The sequence below is a fragment of the Alexandromys fortis genome, unplaced genomic scaffold (assembly GCF_014885135.2).
Source record: "Alexandromys fortis isolate MF-2015 unplaced genomic scaffold, M_Fortis_MF-2015_v1.1 scaffold_12, whole genome shotgun sequence".
NCBI lineage: Eukaryota > Metazoa > Chordata > Mammalia > Rodentia > Cricetidae > Alexandromys > Alexandromys fortis.
In genome coordinates, this window is record NW_026067937.1 from 18,449,810 (window position 1) to 18,477,578 (window position 27,769).

The 27,769-nt window shown below is 48.6% G+C and overlaps 1 protein-coding gene across 1 annotated transcript in view; it reads right to left on the minus strand.

The window, feature by feature from the left end:
• The window catches only part of Slc35f3 (solute carrier family 35 member F3), a 218,416-nt gene that overhangs the window by 81,555 nt on the left and 109,092 nt on the right, over positions 1 to 27,769 (minus strand). The gene's annotated exons all lie outside the window — the stretch shown is intronic.

Here is a 27,769-nt window from a genome sequence, read left to right on the forward strand (position 1 = left end):
GCGGAGGCTTGAGGCTAGAGGAAAGGTTTAGCTGCTAAGAGCACTTGCTATTGCGGAGGATTAAGGTTTGTTTCCCACCCCCACCCCAGCACTCATAGGACTTGGCTCACAACCTCCTGTAACTCCAGTTTCACGGTACCTGACGCCCTCTTCTGGCCTCCGCCCCCACCTGCTCGTACATGGTGCATATACAGCCCGGCAATATATAGATACATAAATAAAAATAAATAAATAAAATTTTGAAAAACAAGGTTTGAGAGGCCAAACGTCCAGAGAACAAGTAGAAATTTCTAGGCTCTGCTACGGTGGCTTCACTGTGTCCACCCCTGAAGACTAAAATTGCCTGGCTATGGGTGCCTGTTAAAAGCAGTAAGAAGCATCCCGGAGTGGCCACTGAGTCCTGAACGGTGTTTCTTAGCTCCGACCAAACGCTCACGGGGTATCATCAAGGTTGCCCTGCCGACCTCCTTGCTGGGGGACTCTCGGAGCTCCTGCAGCCCCTACACTCCAAGGGCTCTGTTCTATCTTACGCACTCTCATTCACTCGTGCCCGAACCTCAACTCTATCTGGAATCTGATTCAAGGTGGATTTTCTTATTATTGATTACCAGAGTTTCTGAGCCTGTCTCAGAATTGATATTGCATTGCATGACATCATTATAATCTCCAACAGTAATGGGTGTTCTGATAACAAGAGGACAGTAGGTGCAGGACCTGCATATGGCCAGATCTCCAGAGGAGGCAGCTCCTAGAAGTACCCTCCTCAACAGCTGCGATAAACACAGACGAAGAGTCTACACCCTGGCTGGGCTCCTCAAGGTCCCTCGCTCATCCCTGCAGGGAGAGTCCCAGGTCCCTGCAGAGCCCTCTAGTGGCAGCCTCTGCATTCTACACTTCTGGGGAACTTGTTCCACCAAAGACCACTTACAGGTGATGGTACAGAGCCATTTCCTTCTTCAGTTACAAGCTCGGGGGTCAAATTAATTGTCCTAGGTTGCACAGTAATGGTATACATCAAGAAGAACGGTGTGGAGCAAGGGCCAAGCCATGTCCTTACCTGGCTCTCAGCTCAGGAGTGTCCTCATGCCATTGCAGCCTGAGTGACCTAGTGGGGGATTTTCAGGACAAAGCTGCAGTTCTGAGAGTCACAGGCCTAGTCTTGATGGAATTCAGTCATATGCACGTACCTGCAGTTCCCCAGTGGGAACTTCAGGGCTGAAGTGAGACTTAGGCTTCCTGAACAACTATCAAAGCAAGGGGAAATGTCTTAAAGGGCCATGCACTTGGTTGAGCTGCAGCCTTGCCAACAGGAAGCGGCCACCCCGAGCCACCATTTCTGTCCCTCTGGTCTAGATTTACTCTTGAAATGAGAAGATCAGACTTGATCACCAGGCTCTACCCCCCCGCCCCGTGTTTGTTCTTATATCACACGTTTTTGCATGGGTGTGTATAATGGAGATAGAGTAGAAAACTCAGCTATTGCCCCCCCCCCAAGGACCACATTTTTCTTTATTTAAGGTGGGATCTCTCACTGGCCTGAAACTGGACAAGTAGGCTAAGCTGGCCCCCAAGGATGAAAACGCAATTCGCCACCTCCAGCTTTTAAGATATGGGTTCTGGGGACTGAACTCTGGTCTTTAGGCTCTCAAGACAAGTACTTTATAGAATGAGCCATCTGCATACCCTCAACTGTATTTCTTCTTCTTTGAAGATGAGCTCAGCCTTTCCAGTGCTGAGGATGGGAACAGGGCTTTTGTGCATGCCAGGCAAGCATTCCACGCCGGGCAGTCCTAGCAGGAACTCTGGCTTTTACCTCCTGGCGTGTCCACTAGATTTGGATTGTAAGATGGTAGCAGAGCTGAGAGATGGTTTCTAGAACTATCAACACAATAATCTCCCAGCCCCCTACTAAAATTTAGGGTGTATGGAATAACCCCTTTAGGCAAGAATTATTGAAGGCTCCGCAGACCTCCGAATGCTACCCTTCACCCCACACCCAGTGACAGAAGACTCTGATTGCAGGAAGCTGTCTCACAGTTTTTGTTTTTACATAATCAGAAATGCATTTTACACTTAACACATCACTGCCTGAAGTACAGAGTGACTTCAAGGCCAGTCGGGCAACTTAGTGATACATTGTCCCCAAATGAAATGAATATAGGGCTGTGGAATCCTTCAGTGATAGAGTGCTTGCCCAGCATATCTAAGTCTCTAGGTTCAATGCCCACATACAGAAAACAATTATACACTAAAAATGAGGAGTTTGGACCATCTGTGAGCCACATATTATATTAAAAATTGGGGAAAATACATTTTCTATCATATGCATGTAAATGAGTTACATAGATAGTGACACACATATGTATATATATATATGTAAACACATAATATGCTACATTACTTAAAGCATTATCTTTACCTCACGGGAATGTCCTAGTATAAGATGGTCATTCTTTATCTGATTATGATGAATTAATTTATCTTTACTTATTTTGTTTTATGTGCATATGTAGCGTATGTGTGCATGTGTGTGTGTGTGTGTGTGTGTGCGTCTACACTGGCACACATGTGATAGTATTTGTGCAGTGGAAATCAGAGGACAATCTCCAGTGTTAGCCCTCACATTCCACCTTGGCTTGTGGCAATGTCTCGTTGTTTTTTGGCTCTGCACATCAGGTGAGCTGGAAGAGAGCTCCCCAGTGTTTCCCCAACTCTGCCTCCCACCTCCCCATAGGGGCACTGGGACTACAGCCATTCGAGGTACATGTGCAGTTACATGTGAGTGCTGGGGACTCGGGCACTCACGTTTGCACAGCAAATGCTCTACCCACCGAACCATCCCCCCATTGTGAGCTTGTCTTTATTGTTGTCTACTTATTATCTGTATAAGGTCCCACAAAGCCTTTTATTTAATGTGCTGAAAATTTTAAATTTTTAAATGCAGGAGGGTTTTCAGGAGTGGGAAGGCAGGCAGACTACTTCAATTAATTCACTGTGAAACATCAACACTGTCCTTCACAGAATTAAATAGTTAAGAATAACAAATTATTTTTGTGGTTACCAGTACTTAAAAAGAATCACTTAGAGAGGCTCCAGGAAGCAGAAGAACCAGAGTGCAGTGCTCGGAAGTGTTCAGAGTTGAGCCTGCATCGGTCTGTCTGGGAGGGAAGAGGGCTTGACTCTGGCTGAGAAACTCAGGTTAGCACCAGGCAGTCCTTTCCTTCAGGGGTGAGAGTGTGAATGTCCCTTACATCTGGTCCAAGGTCAAGGAAATCTGAGACACCAGAGGGAGCACTCAGTGCCCCTCCCCACTATCCTATGTTCCTTTCTTTTCTCAGGAGCAACAAACTGACTCATCTTTCTCCAGGACGAGGGTATGTAGAGATGTGGTTGCTGGATGCCAGCTATATCCCTCCATCCTCCAAATCAGCCACAGCCACCCATGGTGAAGAGACAATACTTCATCCTAGTGTCTAGCTGAAGCCTAGAGCTGGGGCCATACTGAACACAAGCAGAGGGAGGCTGGAGCAGGGTACCTATTTGCTTTGTGAATCTTTGTTACGGCCCCATTCTGTGTGCTCAGGGGTGGCACCAGGTGGCGACCTTCTGGAGGGCAGAGCCAGGTACTTGCGAATCCAACAGAGGGAGCTCTCTGGAAGCTGGTCCTGGCAGCACAGATCTGTAACTCCCAGCTACTTAGGAGGGTGAAGTGATGATCATAAGTTCGAGACTGGCTTGAGGTTGTGTAGGGAGAGCACGCATGGGTTCTGGAGTCAATTCTCAGCACCTATGAACAATGTCTGGGAACAAAAAGTCTGTGTTTCCTGGGCTTGGCCCCTGGGGAGACAGGACTCTCTTCCCTGGGTCCTGTGAGAAATCAGTCTGGTGGCTATCATAAAAACTGTCTGTACAGAGACTGACATACTATCTGATATACAGCATGTCCTGGAGATATAAAATATTTTTCCCTCATAGAGGAAGGAAAACACGATCTCCCACAGATGCCTTCCTGCCATGTGCATCTTTTCAGAAGACTGCTCTTATCATCTGGACCCCTGGGCACAGACCTCTGTTCTGAGCTTAGCTCTCATCTTTAAGAAAACCTGTTAAAAGGAGACATGGACGGAGCATGCTTACAACACCCATAGGCATTGTTTTCCTTCTCTCCTGCTAGACACAGCATGGGGAGGCTATTTTCTGTCCTATCCCACATCTAACACAGCCTGTGGCTTCTATAGTAGGTATTCTGTGGAAACAGAAGGAAGGAGAGTAAAGGAGAGAGGGGTAGAGAAAGGGGGAAGGAGGAAAGAAGGGGAAGGGAGAGAAAGAGAGAAGGAAGAGGAAGATAGAAGTGAGGCGGGAAAGAGGGAGGGAAGGAGGAAGGGAAGGAGGGATGGAGGGAGAAAGGGAGGGAGGGAGGGTATTCTTAGAACTCCAAATTCTAGAAATTTCTGGAATCGTCTGCTCCCGTCTTTTGAACTTTCGTCCCTGCATGATGCATGGCTGGGGAAAGCACACAGGAGGACGTCTTTCTGCTTCGCCCTCAGCTTCTTCCTGCCTTGATCACTGGTAAGTGTTGGAAGACAAAGACCCCCTCAAGGTGAAGAGGGAGATCTGATGCCCTTAGTTCAGAAATAGCTGCTGTCGATGTCCGGGTGACTCATTGACCACAGCTGGCCTTACTCAGATTCCTCGGCTGCCGCCTCTGTGCAGACTGTAGACCAGTGACCTATATCTGATCCCTGGCCACCCAGGGCCCGCCCCTCCGCTGGTGTTGGCTTCCAAGGGCGAATCAAGGGGACCCAACTAGAATTAGCCTCCGCTAAAGCAAGAGGAAGCTATCCGGGAGCCGAAAGATGGTGCTGATGCTGCACCCTGTTCCCCAAGCGAGGGCCTGTTTGGAGCCCTCCACAAGGACTCTGGGGGCTCTCAGTTAGACATACGGAGTCTCAGAAGGGCTGACTTCTGAGGCCTGGCATAGATGTTGTCCCTCTGAAGACAGAACCATCTTCCAGAGTCACCTGTGTATCTGCTCAGCTACCTCAGGGCTGTCAACTCTAAAGCAGGAACCATGCTCCAACCACCGAATAACCATCTTAGAACAGAGAGCGTGTGGTTACAGAAAATGGAAGTGGGACTTGAGAGGGGCCCTGCAGAGCATGTCTAGAGATAGCTGCAGTGGGGGGGGGGGGAGTCTGAAACACACACAGGACGGCCCTCAGAAACCCACAATGGTCTTCGTAGTTCCTATGGAGTTCTGCAGAGTGAAAATCCAGCTGGTTGGAAAGAAATGGTCACCCGACTCTGCACATGGTCCCTGATAGTCCCGCTGGATTCTCTCCAGCCTTAGATCATGGTTCCCCTCTGTGACTCTGTGCTTAGGTTAGTAAGTCAAGGAAAGGGCCAAACCCATTTAGCGACTGAGCCAGCTCGGTCACACCAGCCATCCTAAGATGACTCCAGGACCACGGACACTGGAAACTGGTTTTTTTCCACCTGTGACAGAGCCCTGGTGTGAAGGTGGCAAAGAGACAAAATACAACATACAATGGTGCCCACTGTCTATGAGCCCCACCCCGGCTAAATAACAGGTGACCCCTCATCCCTTTGGGTGTGATATTTTTATTCCCATCCCAGTGAACATTCTTACTCTAGCTCATAATTCATTGTGGGGAAGTCAAGGTGGAAACATCATGTCATATCAACAGTTAAGAGCAGAGAGAAATGAATGCATGCTTATGCTCAGCTTGATCTCTTACTATATAGTCCAAGGCCCCAAAGCAAGTAATGATACTGCCTGTTTAATTAAGACACCCAAGATAACCTTTCACAGACAGGCCCACAGGCCAACTCAGTGTGGCCAGTCCCTTACTGAGACTCTGCCTCAGTGATTCTACCTTGTGTCCAGTTGACCATTAGAGTTAACTATCACAGGCCTGCAGAGGCAGCCCTGTGGTCAAGGGCTCTTACTGCTCTTCCAGAGGACTAGAGCCAAGCACCTAGCATCTCACAGTTGCCTGTCGCTCCAGCTCCAGAGGATCCAATGCCCTCTTCTAGTTTTCATAGACATCAGCATACATGTGTACATATGTATACATAGACCTACACATTTACACAGAAATAATAAACTAAATCCATAAATAAGTTAACCATCATATCTTCTTGAAAAATTCTGAATGAGGAAATAATCTGGCCGAGTAGGGGTGTTGCTAGCCTTTAATCCCAACACTTGGGAGGCAGGAGCAGGAGGATCTCTGTGAGTTTGAGGCCAGCCTGGTCTACAGAACTAGTTCCAGGAGAGTCAAGGATACACAAAGAAACTCTGTCTCAAACAAGAAAGAAAGAAAGAAGGAAGGAAAAGAGAAAGGAATAAAGGTCATCTGACATAAATAAAGATATCTTGCAAAGATACTTGCTCAGGTACAGTTTATAGTATGAGTTGAAAATGTCTGCCAACAGGAAAATGGAAGAAATGGGAGGAGTTTTCATAGAAAAGAATGGAATGTGGATGACAAAATATTGTCTAACAGCAAAGAATAATATTCGGGGGAAAAACATAAACTGTGTTTCATGCCCAACACAGACCCCACCACACATAGATCATCACATAGTATCAGTCAGCAAATACGTATAAATATGTTGTCGGTCGATTTATCTCACACATCCAGAGAAGTCCAACCCAGCAAGCATTTTCATCTTTTTGATCGTTGAGTTTTCTGACTACGACAAGCAGAAACAGTGATCCGCTCGTTTTCTCCTTGGAAGTGAGCCTCACGTGAAGGTCGTTCCCTTTTAGAAGTTCAGTTCCCGGGGATGGGTGGTAGCAGCCTTGGTGCTCACAACAGTGTAGGGGTTCTGAAAGCCTGCGTCTTTAAGATGTGCTAAGGCTAATGAGAGAAAGAGGTGTCTTCAGGAGCAGTTGTTAAACAAGCTGGAGACTGTTTTTCCTTTTTAAAATAGACAATAGCTATTGTTATGTAAGACCTTTTCAGGCCCCACTTTTAAAGACACTGCCCTCCCCATCGTCTTGGAAATATGTTTATTGCATCAACAGTCGATGTCTATTCTCATTTTCCATATTGTGTGTGTGAGTGTTTATATGTGTGTGTACGTGTGTGTGTGCTTTCATGCGAGCAGTTACATATCCAGGTATGCACACCTGCATGTGGCAGTTTGTGGCTGACTTCGAGTGTCTTCAATTGCTCTCCACCATATTTTTTTGAGACAGGGTCTCTCTCTAAACCCAGAGCTCACTGATTTGGCTAGGTTGGTTGGCCAGCAAGCCACAGGACTCCTCCCATCTCTGCCTTCCCAGTGCCGGGATTACAGGGGTATGCTGTCACATCTGGCTTTTTATGTGGGTGCTGGGGACGGATTTGAACTTGGCTCCTCATTCTTATGAGACAAACAGTTTATTGACTAAGCCATCTTTGTAGGTCCAGGTCCTTTCAATGCTTTTCTTACACTGACATTCCAGAGTGCATCATTAACCAAACGGGATAATGCACAAAACAACACAGTTACCTCCTGAAAGATGAGGTGTTCTTCGTGGGGGACCAGTCTTACAGCCTTTAGACGGTACCACTTTCCACTGGGCAAGCACCAAGAAGGAGCCTGGCCTTGGGGATGCTTCCACCTTTGTTCCCCCTCACTGCTGCCTTTCTCCTCTCCCCTAATTTCTCACTCCTGCTGAGCTGTCTGTTTGATTTTGCCTTGGGGTGTTGTGCGTATAAGTGGAAAAGCCATTGTGGCAGATTCTGCCCAAGACAGGTATGTGGACTGTGTGCTGTGTCCTGAGCACAGGTGCCCTGAACCCTTTCACAGGTGTGCAAGCTGTGCCCTACGTCCTGAGCACAAGTACCCTGGCCCCTTGGACAGATGGAAGTTGTAGTCTATGTCCTGAGTTCTGGTGTATTGGTCCTTTAGATGTGTGTGATCTGTTTCCTGAGCTCAGGAGCCTCGGCTCCTCAGGTCACTAGGGAACTTGACACCTAGAATCACGTGGGCTGTGGGAAGCCCACACTCCCAGACAGAGAGGGAAGGGGTGAAGGGCCAGAGGACAGCCGGAGACACACCGTTTTATTCCTCTCAGCACAGCAAGCTCTGGTCTCAGCTTCAGGACACTGTTAGGAACACTCTTTGGACATCTTTCATGCAGATGGGTTTTTGTGAATCCTTTAAGTTGTTACACGCCATTCATCAACACTTACCAGAATGGCTTTATCTAGATTGACACATTAAAACCCATTTTTTTTAACGTGTCAAAGAACAACAAAATGCCAAACTGGTATAGTTCAGCATTCCCCTGTGGAGGCTAGTACCATCACCTAGACAGGGTCTAGCACCCTGGGGACAAGCCTCTGCCTATATCTATGACAGAGTTTCTAGATTAGGTTAAATTGAAATGGAAAGACCCACGCTAGTTGTGGGTGGTACCATCCCATGGACTGACTTTCCTGGCTCCATACTAAGGAAAAAGAGTTCGCCTCTCCTGCTTCCCCAATGTAGACACAATGTGACTACACCTCTCCTGCTTCCTGACTGTGGACACAATCTGATGACACCTCTCCCTGCTTCCTGACTATGGACACATTGTGACGAGCCTCCACACTCTTCTGTTGCTATGTCCTCCCCACAGCAACTGCCTTTACCCCTGAAGGTGCAATCAGCCCTACTTCCCTCCAGTTGCCTGTTGCATATTTCGTCAAGGTAACAAGAAGACAGCTGTCCATCAGCCCGTCTCTTCAACTCTGATTTTGCCACCATGGAAAGCACAGCTCTCTACAGTCACACACCCTTCCTTCCTTCAACCAGCTCTTCCAACAAAAAGAGACCAGCACACACCCACTGTCTTCGGTTTCTGTTGCTGGGCCTGAAGCACCCGCTGCTATGAACAAGAGGCCAGCACTGTGCAAGAGAAACCTTTATTTTCTTGAGACCGCTGATGTTGGTTAGCTGGGACAGAATTTGCAGTGGTTAGTAATAGACCAGCATCACTGTGGTGAAATCTTCTGGGAAGCATTTCCTTAGGGCCAGTGCATGAAAGGGGCAGTCCAGAAGGGAATCAAGCCAGTAAGCCGCACTCTCCATGGTCTCTCCTGCTCCTTGCCTCCAGGATCCTGCTGGAGTTCCTGCCATGACTTCCTTCAGTGATGGGTTGTGACATGGAAGTCTAAGATGAACAGACCCTTTCTTCCTATAAGCTCATTTTGGTCAGAGTTTTACACAGCAACAGAACGAAAGCGGGGACAGCCACCACTTGAGTCTCCAGGTCCCTCTCAGAGTTGGTTACTGACCTTGGAGTCTCTGCGCTGAGCTCAATTTATTTTCAGTGCTCACAAAAGAAGCTCACACGTTTCAGTTTAACCTTGACTTCCTAGAGGGAGCAGACTTCAGATACTCCACTGACAGCAGGAGTCTAATTTGGGATTAGCTGTATGTAAAGCAGGGAGGATCGCTACAGGTCAGAAGCATTCTAGAAATAGTACCCGAGACTTCCAGATCCACCTCACCCAAAATGCTCAAAGCCCTTTATACTTTACTCATGGAACAGACAAAATGGGTCAAACGGACCCAATCCAGCCATCCCCGGGGCTGGTGGGCACCCAGAAATAGATGAAGCACTGACTGTGAGCATCCCCGGGTCAGGAATCACGTGGATTACAAAGTCATTTGAATCCCCAGAACCATCACAGGTGAGCACAAGTCGATCCTCATCCTGATGTATTATAACTACAGCAAACTTCCTTCTGAGCATATGCAGCGGCAAGCACAGCATGCTGGGACTGGAGCAGGCTCTGATCCTTCTGTCTTGGCCAAGGTGCCCTCCACCCCCGAAAAGTCTGGGATACCACTGAGGGTCACATGCAGTCCCCATCCATCCAGAAGGCTTGGATGTCAATTGGAAGGGCAGACTCCAGGAACGGGGGAGGGTTTGAAACCAAGTATGTCATATGTCACTCTCAGTTTGAAGCAGGAAGGAACAAAAACCGAAGAGGACGATTGAGAAACAAAAACCGATGGCTATTCTGGGAGTGCTAAATAGGACCGGCCTAAATATACCCCCAGAAGTGCACAAGCAGCCGGAATGGCTGGCCCGCCTCGCAGCTGCAGCCACTCTGGGCCCAGAGGAGCTCAGATCGATGGAGCCCGTGGCCTGCTGGATCTCTGACTCTGTTGGGAGTGGAAGAAAGAGACTTCTTCTTAGCATTCAGTTTAAACTTTGGGCAGGATCCAGGACATTCAAGTCTTTAAAGTGATGTATTTTCAAAACTGGAAATCCCCTCTCTAGGAAAAAAAATGACTTGGTCTTAAGAATGGAAAGAGGCTGAGCATAGCGGCACATAGCTCCAGTCCCAACGCTCAGGAGGCAGAACCAGGAAGACCGCTAGGAGTTTCAAACCGGCGTCATCTACACAGAGAGTTCTAGGTCAGCTAGGACTGAGTAGGGCAACCGTCAAGATAAAAGAAAGAAAGAGAAAAGGACAAACAGAAAGCAAGCAAAGGCGGCTCAGTTCACTGGAAGCTGAGCCAGGAAGATCATGAGTTTGAATTCAGCCTGGAGGACATAGAGAGAGCCTGTCTCAAAACCACAATGGCAAACAAAGAACAAAGACAATGAGGGCCTCGTAGAGCAGAGTGGGCATTTTTCGAAGATTCAGAGCCTGTGGACGAGGGCAGTGTCGGGTAGTTACGAAGCAGTTTCTTAGAAAGGTGAAGAGAAGACCCAAGAGCAAGCTAGGCCTCGCGATCAAAGTGAGAAGCCATCCCAGGAAGAGGAGAACATATAAGCAAACTATGTGTGTGGTAAGGAATTTGTATCTAGAATATGTAAAGAGTGTTTACAAACAATTTAAAAAAGATAGCTAATCTAACAAACAATAGACAAAGAATCTGAAAAGACAGTTTTCAGAAGGAGGTACGCCAATGGCCAAAACATCCATGAACACGCATGACTTCATGAGCTACCAGGGTGCTAATGCCCATCAAACCCAGGGTGAACATGGGGGACAGAGGGCACCAACACACAGACCATTCTAGTTTGCTCTCTGTTTCTGCGCACACCTTTAATCCCAGCACTCGGGAGGCAGAGGCAGGCGGATCTCTGTGAGTTCGAGGCCAGCCTGGTCTAGAAGATGTAGTTCCAGGACAGGAACCAAAAAAGCTACGGAGAAACCCTGTCTAGAAAAATCAAAATAAACAAACAAACAAACAAACAAATAAATAAATAAAATGCTCCTCAATTTGCCATTGGCCATGGTGTTTATCACACAAAAGACACCCAAGTAGCACGCAAAGGAGCCTGAAGCGTGGTATCAAGGAGAGGGAAAACCTCTCTACCAGGAAGGCGTGTCACCCAGACTGGACAACTTGTCAGATCACCCATGCAAGACACACTGGAGCTGAGACCATGATGGATTCCTGATGGGCAGGACCACATCATGACCAGACTGCTTAGCGACACACACCTCTTGCCCTCTATTTAAATGTGATCCTCCTGGTAGAACCCCAAAGATGGCCTTTGGGAGTCGCTGGACTTCTTTTTGTGTTTGTCTTCCCAATGTGGCCACACTGAATCAACCTCATGGTGTCTCTGACCCTCACTATCACTATTGTCCATTCTGTTGGCTTGTTGATGAAGGATGACCAGGCCTTGCTTGTTAGCCCAGACTCGGATCCCAACAACTTCAGTAAGTTCTTCATCAGATGCGGCTGTGTCTATTCTTCTGAGTGGATTGCAAGGCATACAGCTCAGCCTGTTCCAAGCTTTCTCTGCACTGTAGAGATAGAACAGCCATCTTGGCGTGATCTACAGGTCTCCAGGTGGCCTGTGGGGTGGGGGTGAGCACTTCTGTGTTAGGAAGGGGCTAAGGCTGCCCCTGGAATCTGGGCCTTCTCGCTCTGGTCTCCCACTTCCGTCTAACCCCTGCAAATGTCAGCAGCTTTAGGCTGCTAGGGCCAGGCTTGGAAATGAATCCTCACTGCATCCCTACCCCTTATCCCTCACCACCAAAGCATACTTATAGCTTAAATGAAACCCCAGAGGACCCAAAGCTCAAGTCACCATCATAAGACTTGTCCCGAGCATAAGCCTCCTGCTTGGGTCCTCTTTGCCAGACAAAAGATGAAGAGATGGTTCTGCTTCCTTGCTGTGCCTCAGAGGAAGCATCCAAGGAAAAAACGATGAAATTAAATTGTTCTCCTTCTGATCATGGAGAGAGGGAGAGAGCAAGAGCGAGAAAGAGAGCGAGCTAGCGAGATTATATAATAAGGATTGTATCTTTGATCAAATGAAGAGGCTGTTCCTGGAGTGGGTTCTGCTAATGCATCCTTGATTAGCGGGAGTCTGGGACACAATGGTGTGTCGGACAAGCCTAAAGAGTTCAAATGAGAGAGTGTACAGGGCAGGGTAACTATGGTGACAGCTCCACTCCAGTCACAGAAGAAATGGGATTTATGGCAACGTGAGTCTCAGCCCCCTTCCCTCACTCCCCAGTAGCATCTTTAGTGGTGCCAGGTGGAAGAGATACAAGTCAGAGTCCTACCCTCGGGGCTCTGCTTTACAGAGGTGTTCTCTCCGTGTATTCACACATACACGCACGCACACACACCACAAACACGCATACACATACATGCATAGACACAGGCATATATGTACACATTCACATACATATACACACAATGCACACATGCATGCACATATCCATCCATCAGTACAAACACACACACACACACACACACACACACAATGGCCTTCAGTCCAGTCACATTTTCTGCTAAGTTGTGACAATCAAAATTGTCCTTAAATGTTCTATGGAGGGGCATTCTCCCTGATCCTCCTTGGAGAGTCATAGCCTAAGTCTCTGACTGTGACTATCACTGAGTCACCCATCCTGGGGTGCCTACTAAAACAATGATGTGTAAGGCTCTTTCTGGGAATGTTTGACTTGTTCGGAAGTAGGGCCTTTGTTTTCAGAAAATTCCCAGTGTTAGAGAGGGCTGGAGAACAGTGACGGACAGCCCTTCTCCACGTGGGCTCCAGACAGTAGGAATCTGGCAGAATGACAAGCTTTAGGACCCAGCTGGCATCCAGGTCAAAGGTTCTCTGGGAGAGAGGACACACAGCAGTCTGTGTTGTCATGAACCTTCTAGCAGGTTCTGATGTAGGAGGGCCCTGATGTCTGTTTTCTAATGAGGCTGCACGGTCACAAGGTCTTTCAGAGAGAATTCTTCACAAGGCAGCCAGACTTGGACCGTTACCTGAACAGAGTTTTCATTCTGTGGAGATTGTTATCTCAGTGACTAAGCCGCTGAGGAAGACAGAAGAGAAGCTGGCCTGTCTGCATAGATCCTGTCCGGATCTTCTGGGACACCCTGAGGGCTGTCAAGGCTGGGCAAGGAAGGGCAGCATGCATTGACCTCCAAACTTCCTGAGAACCAAGTCCCTAGGGAAGGGCTTGGACCTCTGCTGTGGTCCACACTGGCCACTGCTGGAAAGCTTGCAAAAAATAAAATAGTAATTCAGGAATACAGTAGAAACAGGCAGCAGGATCCTGGAGCTTCTGATGTCAACCACTGCAGGATTTATGAGAAGAAAACCACGTGAGCCTCTTCTGAGCTGGTCCACATTCTCTCGTTCATTCAGCCATTGGGCGAAAGCTTGGCCCCAGGCAGAGGCGGATAAGGTTTTCACTCAGCTGCCGTCTCCCTGGGTTTCATGCTGTCTCATGCCAAGGAAAATCAGGAGCCACGAGGAAGCTGGAAGAACAAGAGTGCCCTCCCCCAGAGACTTCAGTAACAGCCACCACCTTGTCATACCTTGTGCCGTGGGGCATGTGTGGAGGTCAGAGGGCAACTTGTGGGAGTTGGTTCTTTACCTACAGTATGTGGGTTCCAGGTCTGAATTCAGTTTGTCACCCTTGGCAGCAGACACCCTTACCTGCTGAGACAGCTCACCAGGCACAGTTTACGCTGTTTCAAGCAATGAGGTGTACAGCAATCAGATCCTGTGGCCCTAGGAAACAGAGGCACCTTGATGTGCATCCTAACAGTATGAGTGAGTTAGATTTCAGTGCAGGTAGGCGCTTTGGTATCAGGTTTGGCTTCTAGGGGTGAGTTTGACACATCAGCTACTTCGCACTGTCTGGGAAAGAAAATCAGAGTGTCATCAAATCTCAGCTTCCTGGGCCAGCCCTGCTGCCAGCCAACATCCCCGAAGGCCCAGCCCTGGAGTGTTCGTTCACTCATGGTGGGCTCTCCAGGTGATATCTGCACATGCCATCATCCGAGAGGAGAAGTGGGGTTGAGTTCCAACTTCTACAGACCTGAAAACTCAGGCTTACTGATTTCCCTTTAACGTGGTGTTGGGAGAAGGGTAGCCAATCTCATGAGACGCTGGATTGTGATTTTGTAAGCACAGATTGCTAACTGCTGGTGCTAGAGGTACCTGAGATTTTGGTGACTGCAAAGTATTGTGTCCTTAAGCATGTTAGGACAAAGCAGAGGTGCAATCCTCCCCCACTCATGTTCAACCTTTCAACATTGCCATCTACCCAGTGACATTTGAAAGCAAGTTGCAAAACACAACTCTCTCTCTCTCTCTCTCTCTCTCTCTCTCTCTCTCTCTCTCTCTCTCTCTCTCTCTCTCTCCATAGCCACCTCTCAGATCAACATCTCTCAACCTACATCTTGTCATTATTTAGTCCCATATAATTCTCAAAAGCAGCTTCCTTCTCAAGTCCCCAAAGCAGCCCAGCAAGCCTCCCAGGTCTAGTCTGGCCCTGGAGGAAACAAGCCAGGGCTGGAGCCCCATTGCTTCTCCAATGTCCTTTTGTTTCCAGCTGCAGAGTCCCCTGAAAGGGCTCATCTAGCTCACACTGCTACCTCCAATGCAGCTCGGTTTGAAAAGACACCTTCCAGGAAGTTCTCAGGTGCTTCTGCTGGAAGACCATGCTCTTGAGACCCTTGGTTGGGGGGACTGGAGAGAAAGGCAGAGCGGGAACCTGGTTTCAGATCTGTTATAAGATGTACAGAATTTTCTAAGTGTCTTAACTATGAGCTTGTGAATTAAATTTCTTAATGTACTCTTGGCTTCCTCCAGCAAGGCCACTTGGCTTGCCAAGGTCCTGAGAGGTTGGCTGTCCCCACAGCAGGCCTGTGTCAGGGTGACTCAGGAGGAAAGAGAATGCCTTACTGTGTATGCTATCTGTCTATGGTGATCCCTGAAGGTTGGTTTGGCAGTCTGGTCCCCTCTTCTGTTGCTTACAGACCGAAGTGTTTCAGCTCTGGGTCTCAGGCAGTGTATTAGTTACCCTTCCTGTTGCCATGACAAAACAAACAAAGAAACAAAACAGTGAAAGGAACTTTGGGGAGAAGGGGCTTCTTTTGGCTCACAGTTTGAGGGTTCAGTTCATCATGGCAGGAAGGCATGGCGACCAGGGTGTGAGGCAGCTGGTCACATGACACCCACAGTTAGGAAGCAGAGAGAGGAATGCTGGGCTCAGGTCGCTCTGAGCACAGGCCACGGAAAGGGATTTCCCACATTCAGGAAGCTTTTCCTATTTAGCTAACCTAATCTAGGAACTTCTCACAGACATGCCTGGAAGTTTGTCTCTTAGATGATTCTAGACCCTTTGAGGTCGATACTTGTTAGCCATCGAATGCGGCTATAGATCTAACACCTTTGAATTTTAATTTGGGGAGAACTCAGGAGCTAGGACATGCTCAGAGTTGCAGTGGTGGACAAGAGGAGGACACACACATGCAATGGGGGCGGGGCGGGGTGAGAATGTATTTTTGAGTCCAGAAGTGGTAAATCCTGGGAGGCCATCTTGGGTTGGAATGGGAACGCCACCTCTCATGCTGTCTCTGTCAGCAGGTAGCATGGCCATGGCCACCAAGCAGCCCCTAAGAACATATGGCCAAAGCATATATTGTGGTCAGGGATTCTCCTCTGTGGCATCTGCTTGTTGTAGAGTGACTTTGCTTTGGGCTTCGGCTATATCAAGCTTAAAGTCAAGTTCCTTGCCCTATCAGCAGGCGACCGAGCCTCTCAGACCCCTCTGGGATGGGGACAGGCCCCCCGTTTGTTTCCTAAGGCATCAACAAGGACTAAATGAACAGTAACTCGCATAAAGCACTCATACAAGTCCCTCCCCGGATGACTGCCCTTTCTTTCCACCTGTCACAGGCTGGGACACTCAGGGAGTGGGGTTGGAGCAGCTCTACCAAGGCTTAATAAGTCCAGCCTGGGTCAACACCCTTCTCCATCTTTGCCTCCACCCACTGGCTAGCCCGAATTCAACAGCTGGTGAATCTCAACTCCCCACGGGGTGGGCACTTGGCTGCCTCCTGAGGCAGGGCTGTAGGTCATGTGGTCAGGTTGCCCCTGTGACTGAGGTCTTCTCATCAGAATGCTAGCCTAGGGAAGCCACAGGCAAGAACCCCCGAGACTCAGAAAAGCTCCTAGGCAGAGAGCAACAGAATTCTGCCTTCCCACTGTGACACAGGCAGAATCTGAGTGCCCAGGAGCTATGATGCAGAAGCCAAGGTCATAGTCAGATCACGGTCTACACCCAGCAGAGCTAGGGCTCTCAGCCGCCTTTCTGTCCCAGCCCAGGAGTCCCTGGAATGAGGACACACATCCCTGACTATAGTAGATCCCACACTGTGGTGGTTCATTTGCATAAGCTCACCCCAGCTCAGGGACAACCAGATTGCTGGTGACACCTTGTTTCTCAGTGCTTCTCTGAGGGTGTTTCTAGCCAGATCAGCATTTAAACCAGTGGGCTGAGTGCAGTCCAATGTGGATGGCAGCCATCCAGTCTTTTAAGGACCCTGGACAGAACACACATAGGAGGGGGAAGTTACTCTAAGTTGAGACACCTATCTTCTCCCAGTTCTGGTGTCTGGACTTGGACTAGAAATTACACAGCTTGCTTTCCTGGTTCTTCTGCTCACAGACAGCAGATCTAGGGACCTCTTGGCCTTTATCATCATGGGAGCCAGTTTCTCACCACGCATCACTTAACATTGCCTATTGGGCATGTCTCTCTAGTACTACACGCTGCAGGCAGGGTGAGGAGCTGCCTGGCTGAACCACACTTGCCGGAGGAGTCCTCCCACCCAGGGGATCTGTCTTTCTTGGTCTACACCAGCTCTAGCTGGGGAGGACAATCTGGAACAGACATATTTCCCATTCCAGCCAAGCTGTTGCCAGAGCCTCAAGATCTGGAGCCCAGAGATGAGGTGCAGAGTCTAAGGTCTTTGGTGCCAGCTCTGTGGAGGAGTTTTAGCTCATGCTGTTGGCTGTCTGCACTTCCCAGTCCTGTCTCTTCTCTCCCTGGACTGGTTGCTAAAAATTCCAGATAGATTCCACGCAAGACTCTATCTCTTCACAGTACACTCCCATGCGTCCAAGGTATCAGATACGCAGTATCAGGTCCTGGCCAGGAGCCCATTCTCCTGAGCCACAAGGAAGGTGGAAGAACACACTTGCCTTTTGTGTGATGAGTCCTTTGGCTTAGGGGAGAAGGCAGGTGATTCCCTAAGCCACTGCAGCAGACAGAGCTGGGGTTCTCAGCCACCATTTTCTCCAGCCCCTATGGGTGTCTTCATGCTTCATGGTTAGATCCTGAGACCCAAATGCCTCCTTCCTGCCTAGCCTGGAGGCCCCTCTGCCGCTGGGACAGTAGGGCATGGTGAACACAGCCTTGAGCTTTCTGGCAGAAGGACAGTATCAGGGTCATAGACACTGGGTTCTTCATGCCAAGAACCATTAACAGCCATTGCTGTAAATAACAGTGACCCTCTGGTAAGCCATCTTGTCCTGCCAAGATTGAGATGGCTCCTCAGAGAGGACCGCTGTTGTGCGATGCCAGAATGGCAAGGTCACTTGGCGGGTGCCTCCCCTCCTCCCCATCATCACAGATGCAGAAGAACAGCTCTGAGGTCAAGAGGTGACCACAGGTACAGGACGCTGTTGGGTGACATCACTGTCTAACAGGGATCTAGAAGCTTCCAGGCACCAGAACCCTTGCAGGAGCATCCCAGGCCATCATAGATCTTTAGAGGTTTTCTGGAAGTCACACCCATTCTAAATCCAGGAAACATCCTGGCATCGTGGCTGCCCACTACTGCAGGGGAGCGTAGCAAAGACCAGAGAAAGGGCTAGCACACACTGGCCTGCACCAAGTCCACCAAGTCTAGCCTCTCTTGGCTCCAATGGGCACAGTTGGATCTGTGCTCCGGTGTGACTGTTTGCTCAGTTTGTCTTCAGTGGCCGCCTTTGTGTTATGATGACCCTGTGGAGCGAAGGAGAGAGACTGGGGACCAAGTAGCTCACAAAGTACAATAATGACATCTGGCTCCTTCCAGAAAAATTCTGTCACCATGTGGAGGAAGGGACAGACTGGGGCTGGAATCCAGGGCAGCCACTTTGGAGAACCTTAGGCAGATCAGCCTCACTACGCGCCAGCTTCTTCATCTATGTAAAGAAGTCTGTGTGACTTCTTGAAGCTAGGGTGGGCATGAACTGGCAGCAATTTCCTGTACAAGTGACATTTCTATATTAAGCCTTCTTTCTCCTTGCTGGGTAGGACTTAGGATGGCTTCTCTATCTACTGCAAAGCTGGTTATTTTGTAATTGTTTTGAGTGTGTATGTGTGTGCATGCATGCATCTGTGTGAGTGCACACGATGTGCGCGTGCCTGTGTGCATGCATGCAGAGGTCAGAGGGCAGCCTCTCCTGTCATCCAGGTCCTGTCTATCTTGTTTCTTTGAGACAGGTTCTCTCACTGGTTCTGAGACTCGACAAGCAGGTGAGTGTGGCTGGCCAGTGACACACCCCTCGCAGGGATCCGCCTGTCTCTACCTCCTGAGGATGAAAGGTGCGCACTGCCCTGCTTCTATATGTAGATACACACATATATGTATGTATATATATATATATATATTGTGAAAAACCATTTTCTTTTTATTTATTCTATGTGACTTTTACATTATGGATCTTGACCCCCTTTATTTCCTTGTCCCTTTGTATCCATCCTCCACCTCTGCACTGTTCCCGTCCTCTAAAAAATTTAAGGGGAAAAAAAGGCAAACAATAGAAAGGGAAAACATTAAAAATCTTGTCATGGAAGTTGCAGGGTGACATAGTGAGTCACGATGCGAACCCCTTTGTTCATGTTCCTTGACTTGCCAGTGTTCATGGCAAAGAGTCGTTGGTTTGGTTTCTACTACACCATTGATGCTGGCCCTCGCTGGGACTCTTCCTGGGTATCCTGTTGCTGCCCTGTCTTGTGGCGATCCTGCAGCTTAGGATCTGTGGGTCAGGTCCCTTCGCGTGCTCCAGCTAATCAGAGATGGGGTAGATGTTGAGGTGTACCAAGTCATACCCCTGGATTTCGGCCTGGGCAGCAGTAGGGTTGGTCCACCCGCCGGTTCTCCCTGTGTTCCCCACCAGGGTGAGCTCTCTAGCACGGCCCTGGGGAGGAAACTCAGGTTCTCATTCTCTCAAGGCTAGCACTTTGCTGATGGAGCTATCTCCCCAGCTCTACAAGGTCCACTTCTTCTCACTGGGGCTCATGTCTTACATGGTCTACAACTTCCCAAAGAAATGTCACCATTTGGGGACTAAGCATTCAAATACATGAACCTGCAAAAGACCTTTATATCCAAACCATTAGAAGAAAAATTCAGCATGAGAGATAAGCTGACCGCAAAATCAGATTCACAGGGTGCGATGGAAGAGCTCCCCGCTTCAGGCGATGACGTCACCGCTATTATGCTCAGTGCCCTGGGCCAAGAGCTTGGGCATCCATGAGTTTGCAGATGACATGGTGGATATGGACCTATTCATCCTTTGCCTTTATTTGTTAGAAATCCCTTCTGGAACGACATCACTACATTTTATTTACTTTATTATTGCAAGATAGAATAGTTGCTCCCCTCTCCCTCAAGACACAGTATCTACTCGCAGAGTGCCAGGAAGATACTGTTTCTTAGTTTCTCCGTGATGGCTAAGCACAGCTGCCCTTGAGAAAAGCATCAGTCACGCTCTTGTGATGTTTCTACAGAGCACAGGGAGAAACCCCCCTATCTGAGGCTTATTCAGATGAGAGGATTCATTGTTCATCCTGCCAGCTGTTCAACGGCACCCAGAAGTCTTGGCACGCACGCTTTAAGCATCACTTAAGATCTGTGGGCAGTGAGGCCACCACTGTGGTTACTAGGCTCAGAAAAGCTACCAGGAGGAGCAGCTCTTTCTCAGCTGCTATTTAGAGCAAGGGGAGGGGAGAGAACAGGGAAGGCTCTATAAATGTCTGTGGTATGTAGACCCCTCTACAGCCGCTCTAACGCTTGCACCAGAACACCGTTTTATGAGGCTGACTATTGCTTGTGTTCTTGGAATGGAGAGGAGACAGCTGGCTGAGCTTCTCGGTAACACCCCCCCCCATCACCCCTCTCCCTCCCGGCCGCCAGGGCACTGAGCAGAGAAGAAACAGGATTGCTAGAGAATGAAACAGCAGAAGGATCCCTTAGGAGAAGCTGGGCGGGTCTGTGGCAGCGAGCATAGAGGAGGGGCTTGCTTACATCTTGGTGGATCAGGAAGGGGGGGGAGGTGTTGAGGGGTGAGGGGAGGGCAGGAAGTGGGGGCTATAAGCCACCAGGTAACTTCCCACAAAGATTCACTTCCTGAAGCTACGTACCCCCTTCCAAAGGTTCCAGGCAAGCAAGCTAGGTACCTCCTTCCAAAGGTTCTGGGCAAGCGCGACTCTGGAGAGCTTACTTGAGGCCCTCATTGAATGGGTAATGCCAAGGTCACGAGAAGGCGCAGTGATGTATCTCCTGGGTGCATGCCCCTTTTCCTTTGTGGTTTTGGCATAGGGTCTGGCTGTGTACCCTAAGCTGGGTTTGAACTTAGGCTCCCCCCGTTTCAGTCTCTGAGTGCCGGATTGCAGGTAAGTCCCACCTCGCCAGGTTAAAAGTGTGCTAGGTATTTGTTTGTTTTTGGTGGTGCGGGGATTGAGTCAGGCTATTTTCCCGAGGAGCAGGTGCTCCATCTCTGAGATACATCTCCTGTTCTTCAGGAAACTCAATCCTGTAGAGATTGGGGGCCTAGAGCAGAGCAGGCAAAGCCTCCACGACAGCTCCCCAGCCTCTTCTAAGGTAAGCAGGAGAACATGTGGATTTGTTAACATGTAAATGAATTTGCCCCTAGCAACAAAGTCGAGCACATCCAGATTCATTCCGCATCTTTACTGTTCACTGTGCTTTTAAACAGATTTTTGGGTGTGCCTGGCTGGACGTCACTTAGAAACTAAGCCTTTCTCTTTTCCAGTTTGGTTCCATGTCACCCTTGTTAGGCTAGCTCTGTGATCATTTGGCAGGGGCCTCCCCTGTTGTTGTTTAGGTGGCTCCAACATAAGCACCTGGAGTGAGGATTTAGAGCCATCTTGTGGAGCATTAGTATGGCTGAGGCATCCTATGTCCTCAGCCATGAGGAGAGAGAATAGCAAGGTTTTATAAACCTAACTGTTTTACTACACTTATTTATTTTCGTGTGTGTGGCACATGTGGTGGTACATGTATGCACGTAGAGGCACGTGTGGCACGTGGAGGCATGTGTGGCACATGGAGGCACATGTGGCATGTGAGGGCACATGTGGCACATGGAGGTACACGTGACATGTGGGGGGGCACGTGTGGCACGTGGAGGCACGTGTGTGCTCACGCGGAAGCACCTGTGACACATGGGGGCATGTGTGGCGTGTGGGGGCACGTGTGACACATGGAGGTACACGTGGCACGTGGAGGTACACGTGGTGCGTGGGGGCATGTGTGGCAGTTAGAGGACATCTTTCAGCAGTCAGTTCTCTCTTCCCACCATGTGGATACCAAGGATGGAACTTAGGTCTTCAGGCTTGGCAAGCAAGTGTCTTCACCCACTGTGCCATCCCGATGGTCCCCAAACCACTTATTCAAGAACAGAACAAAAGTAGACAGTGTTTGCTTTGTTTTGAGTTTTTGAGACAAGTGCTCACTGTGGTTCAGACTGACCTTGAACTTGTCATCCAGTCTCAGTCCCCACAGGAGGTGTTGGGATGGCAGGTGTGCGCCATGATGCCCCGTTGAATGCCGGGGACGTTTAGAGAAGAGACCTGTCCCAAGAGGACCCTTTATCATGCAGCAAGAGCAGTATTTCTCTGTCAGGTAGAACTGTCCTAAGTAAAGCTGGAAGCTGGGGAACCTGAGCCCTGTGTGGGGCAGACACTTGCTTACTTCGCCCTCTAGTGGATTTCTCGTGTCATTTACTCTGGGTCACTGGGACTATGGGAGGAGGAACTAGTTCTCCTAACTTTGACCATGCTCACCCATCACCCCTTCCCAGCATTCCTAATATTCCCACTCCATGTCCTTCATCATCCCATCAAATCCCACGTGCTTATTTAATTTAACAGAATGGTTTCCAGTGCCATCCACTTTCCTGGAAACAAGATTTTGTTCCTTATGATTGAATAGTATTCTATCATGCACATTATTTTTATGTAGCACATTCTTTATTGCTTCAACTACTGATGGTATCTAGCCTTATTCCATGATTTGGTTATCGTAAACAGTGCTGTAATGAGCGTGGGCATGCAGATATCTCTGTGTCTGCAGACTTTGATTCCTTTGGTATAGTCTCGGGAGTGACTGGGCTGGATCTTGTCACTTTATTTTAAAGATCTTAGCGCTTCCCTTGGCGGCTGGATCAGTTTGCACCCCATAAGCAGGAATGGGGTCCTCTTCTGTGCATCTTTGCCAGCATCTGTTGCCTTTGCTTTCTTGATGACGGCCATTCTGACTGTGGTAAGAGCTGGATTGGGTTGGTGTTGTGAGGGCAGAGTTACAAACTCTTCCCTCTGAGGCACCGAGCGTGACCTGGTGGCTCAACAGTAGTGTCACCTCGATGTTTCTTTCATCATTTGGGCTCCTGAAGCTTACGTTCTAGAAGGTTCTTTGGGAAGGCTCATGGAAGCAGTATTCCTCCAAGCTGTCTCACGAGGGTGATGTGGTGTGTGTCCTCTATTTTTTGATGGGAAATCCCTGGTGACACTTCCTACACTTGGGTAGGCTATCAAGGGTGTTCATATTCTTGTTGCACAGTCAAATACTTGGCAACAATGGATTGTTATTTCTTTTAAATCATTCTCTTTTCCCTTCAGGTAGGGAGGGTTTGCTGTTTTCTCTAAACTCCGGTGATTTTATAAGACAGCACCGCAGTGTCGATGACTCTGCAGTCATTGCTCTCATGTTCAAGACGGCAGTGGCTTTGATACACTGTTGTTCAAGACGGCAGTGGCTTTGATACACTGTGTGCGTGAGTCCACGCCCTGCTTCTGGAAGTGCAGATATTCTGCCCTGTATTTGAGCGGCGTTGAAAGGCAAACATTCGCTCCTCCGGAGTAGATCTAGTTCCTTTTAACTGTCCTTCATGAGTGAGGGTTGGGTGAGCAAGGGACGACACAAGAGGATGGTTTTGCTTACATGGGGTCAGGACAAACCCCAGGCCTAGTGGTGGCATGGAGCCTTTCTGTTCCTGGGTTGGTACCAGGGCTTGTTCTGAAGCAAGCATAAGCAGGTGCTGCTGAGGAGTTCCCAGCGGCCCCGAGAGTAGGACTTCCCTTTCAGGACCTCCTGGGTCAGTGGGAGGCTGGGCTGCACTGGTGGTTATGTGTTTTTAGGTAAAACAGAGACCTTCTCTCTGTCTGTCTTTCCCATGTGTGCGTGCTTGCATGCATGTGTGTGTGCGCGCGCGCATGCGCATGCATGTGCATGTATGTGTCTGTGTTTGCAGGTAAGGATATATAAGAGGAGCAAGTGTGTTGAAAGCCTTATTTTTTTCTGAAGAAGGCAATTATAAGACAAGATATATGACAAGCAGCTTTGAAAAGCGAATACTTTAAAAATATTATCTGCCTCTGAGGAACGAGGTAGTATTTTATTCTGTTTTTGTGCCTCATTTACATTTCCTTTATTGAGATCAATTCATTTTGACAAGCAAATAGTTTGAGGAGGGAGAGAGGCAGACAGAAAGGGGATGGAGAGAAGAGAGAGGGAGGAAGAAGAGAAACACAAGGAAAAAGGAGAAGGAAGAGAAGAGGAAAGAGGTGAAGAACAAGAGGGAGGGGAGGGAAAGGAAGGAGAAGGGAGGGAGAAGAGGGGCAGATGATCCCCACCTTGCTGGAAGGGGTGAGCTCACATCCCACCTCGTACACTTCTTCCTGCCCTCTGCGTTAAGGCAGATCTGGGATGTCTCCCATCAGCTGCTTCTGGGGAAAAGGAAGATGCAGGGGATCCTCCACCCCACCCCTCCAGCTCAGACACAGTCTAGAATACACAGAAACCATGTTTGCACCAGGGAACCGTATTATTATCACTGATCTGCTGAGCGCCAACAGATCTTTATAAAAGGGGCCACTGATCTAGCCTGACGTAGGCTGCCTGCTAGATGCCCGGTTTCTGAGAACACAGAGTCGGCAAACGGCTGTCTAGTTTGGGGGTCTCTTCAAAGCCAGCTCCTCAAGTCTCCTCCCCCAATCAAGACAAGGATGATACTAGATGAAGAGACCACCGAATATGTTCATTTATGGGTGGTGTAAGAACTGCCCCCATACTGATGCTGCAGGATGCAAAGTTCTTTCTTCTGTGCACTGTGGGGTGAGACCCAAGCACTGGGTCCTCTCATGCAGGGCCCTCACCCTTCACCCTTCTTGCACTGTGCCTTCCACTTCATCGTGTTTTACATTGACCTTAGCTTCAATCCTCCTTGCTTCTCTGATTGTGTGTGTGTGTGTGTGTGTGTGTGTGAGAGAGAGAGAGAGAGAGAGAGAGAGAGAGAGAGAGAGAGAGAGAGAGAGAGAGAGAGGCAGACATCACCACCACCCTTAGTTCATACAGTTCTGGGAATCAAACCCAAGGCTCCTCACAGGCAAGCCCTCTGCCAACTGAGCCACACCTCCAGCCTTCTGGTTAACCTTTGACCTTGGCCATGCAATAAACACAGGCATTCTGCGGAGATGCCAGGCAAGAGGACAGCTGTTGCCAGACGGTGTTGGGTCTTCAGAAGGAGTGAGTCACCTGCCAGGGGAGCTTCTACAGCCTTTCTGTGGCCTCTGGTCTTGTCACTTCAAGGTCAAGTTCCTCTCGAGACAGAGAGCCGGAAACATGCAGACATCCATTTGCTGTATTTTTGTTTATCGATGTAGCATGCATGTGGGTGTGCGCATGTGGGCACACTTTGGCACAGCATGTGCGTGGGCATCAGAGGACAACTTGCAGGAGTCAGTCCGCTCCTTTCACCGTGGGGGACTCAGGAATTGAACTCAAATCTTCAGACTCAGCTTCAGGTGCCTTGACCTGCTGCACCGTCTCACCAGTTTGGAAACCTTAAATGTTTCTTAAGTACCAATGCAAATTAGTTAGTCCATTCTAACACAATGTGCAGGCCAAGAAACAACAGGTACAGAACATGGTCAGGCCCCAGAAGGGACCCCGTTCATGGGGATGAGGTGAAGGGGCATGAAGGGACACCTCTGGCTTCTGGACATTTGAGATTTAAGACAGTCTGAAGACAAAGCTGTCCAACATTCTGGCACATCTCTTGAGATCCATCTTGTCCCTGAGCCCTCCTAGAATCCCAGCCCAAAGAAGTCCACAGAGAGAACAGTGGATGGGTGATCGTGAACACACATTGAAGATGGTTGTGCATGGCTGGTTCTTGCCAGGATTTTGGTCATTAGGTCTGTGCACACGTGTGTGCGAGCGCACATGTGTGTGTGTGTTGTTTCGTGTGTGTCCATGTAATATTCGAGCAGTTTTTATCTTATTTCCAGTGCATTCCCAGGCAGCACAGAGCCTTCCAGAGTCACACTAAGGACAGGGATCTGTGCACCTGCTTCTTTTCTAATGCAAACCCCTGTTCGCTTCATTCTCTTCCACGGAAATCTGAGGCATCGGATTTTTAACACTTTGCCTTTTATCATGCTAATCTTTGATTCTTGTAATACCTCAGCTATTACACCACAGGGAGGCCTTTACATCAGTCTGCTATGATCTCCTTACTTAAAAGAAGTATCTCAGGGTTCTAGCACACACATAAAATGTTGGTGTATAGCTGTCATCCTATGGAGGGGGAGCCAGCCAGTGTGGTCAAATCTGTGAGCCCCAGGTACAGTGAGACCCTGTCTAAAATAATAAGGTAGACGTGACGAAGACACTTCCACACATGCACAGACGTGCACCTGTACAACACATCCACACACAGAAGCATGTACAACACACACACACACACACACACACACACACACACACACACACGTGCAGTCTTCTTGCTCTCCAGGAGAGTCAGAACCTTCTGCCCCTTGAGAACGTATAGCTCTGCATCACCCAGTTGGCTCAGCCTTCCCCAGATGATGACTTTCTCCCCAGAGCGTGTCTGAAAGGATCTCAGGCCTCCATCAGCCACTGGGTCATAGCGGTGAGAGGGAGTGAGCTCGAGGTTTCAGAAACAAGACAAGGCACACCTGTCTCTTTAGTCAGACCGTGCAAAGACAAGAGCAGGACATTTACATGAGATGAGATGACGTAATGTACGCAAGGGTGCCTTGACTCTCCCCCCCAGCAAAGCAGACACAAAGCCCGTCTATTCACCAAGCACACTCTTGTTAAAGACTCACAGGTGAGCACAGCAAAGGAGACTCCTTAGAGTTGGGGGCATCTGAACAGGTGTCACAGAGGACTTTAAAAGAGGAGTAGGTGGCAGGGAAAGGGGTAAGAGAGGCGCACATGTCAGATGATGCTCTGGGGACCATGCAGAGTGACAAACGCCAGCCCCAGAAGCTGCACACTGTAATTTCCCATTTACGAGACGTCTTTGGAAGGATAAAATTACAGAAATGAAAACCAGATTCGAGGTGACCAGGGACAAGGAAAGGCTGGGGTGGTAGAAGGAGATAGCTGCACTTTTGAAAGGACAGAGACTGCTTCTCAGTCTGCTATGGTGAGGAACCTGCATGTGGTAGAATCATATAGCGCCAAACACGTACACATACAGACAAGCACAGGCACATAGACACAGGCATACATGCGTATACAAGATTTCCTCTGTGTCTGTTGTTATGTCCCCCTTTTCATTTCTGATTTTGTTAATTTGGATATTCTCTCTCTGCCTTTTGGTTAGTTTGGATAAAGGTTTGTCTATTTTGTTGAATTTCTTAAAGAACCAACTCTTTGTCTCATTGATTCTTTGTATTGTTTTGTTTCTATTTTGTTGATTTCAGCTCTCAATTTGATTATTTCCTGCCATCTAGTTCTCTTGGGTGAGTTTGCTTCTTTTTGTTCTAATGTTTTCAAATGTTCTGTTAATTCACTAGCGTGGGATTTTTTCCAGTTTCTTTATGTAGGCGTTTAATTCTATGAACTTTCCTCTTAACACTGACTTTATTGTGTCCCATACATATGGGTATGTTGTGTGGTCATTTTGATTGAATTTTAGGAATTCAAAGAAATTTGATTAATTTCTCCCTTTATTTCTTCCTTGACCCATTGATGATTCAGGTGAGCATTGTTTAATTTCCGTGTGTTTGTGGGCTTTCTGTAATCCTAGCACTTTGGAGGTCGTGGCAGGAAGATCTGAAGTTCACAGCTGTCCTTAGCTACTTGTGATCTTCACTGAAGGAGCAAGAGCCCAGCCAGCATTCCTGGGTTCTGTGAAGCAGATCATGGG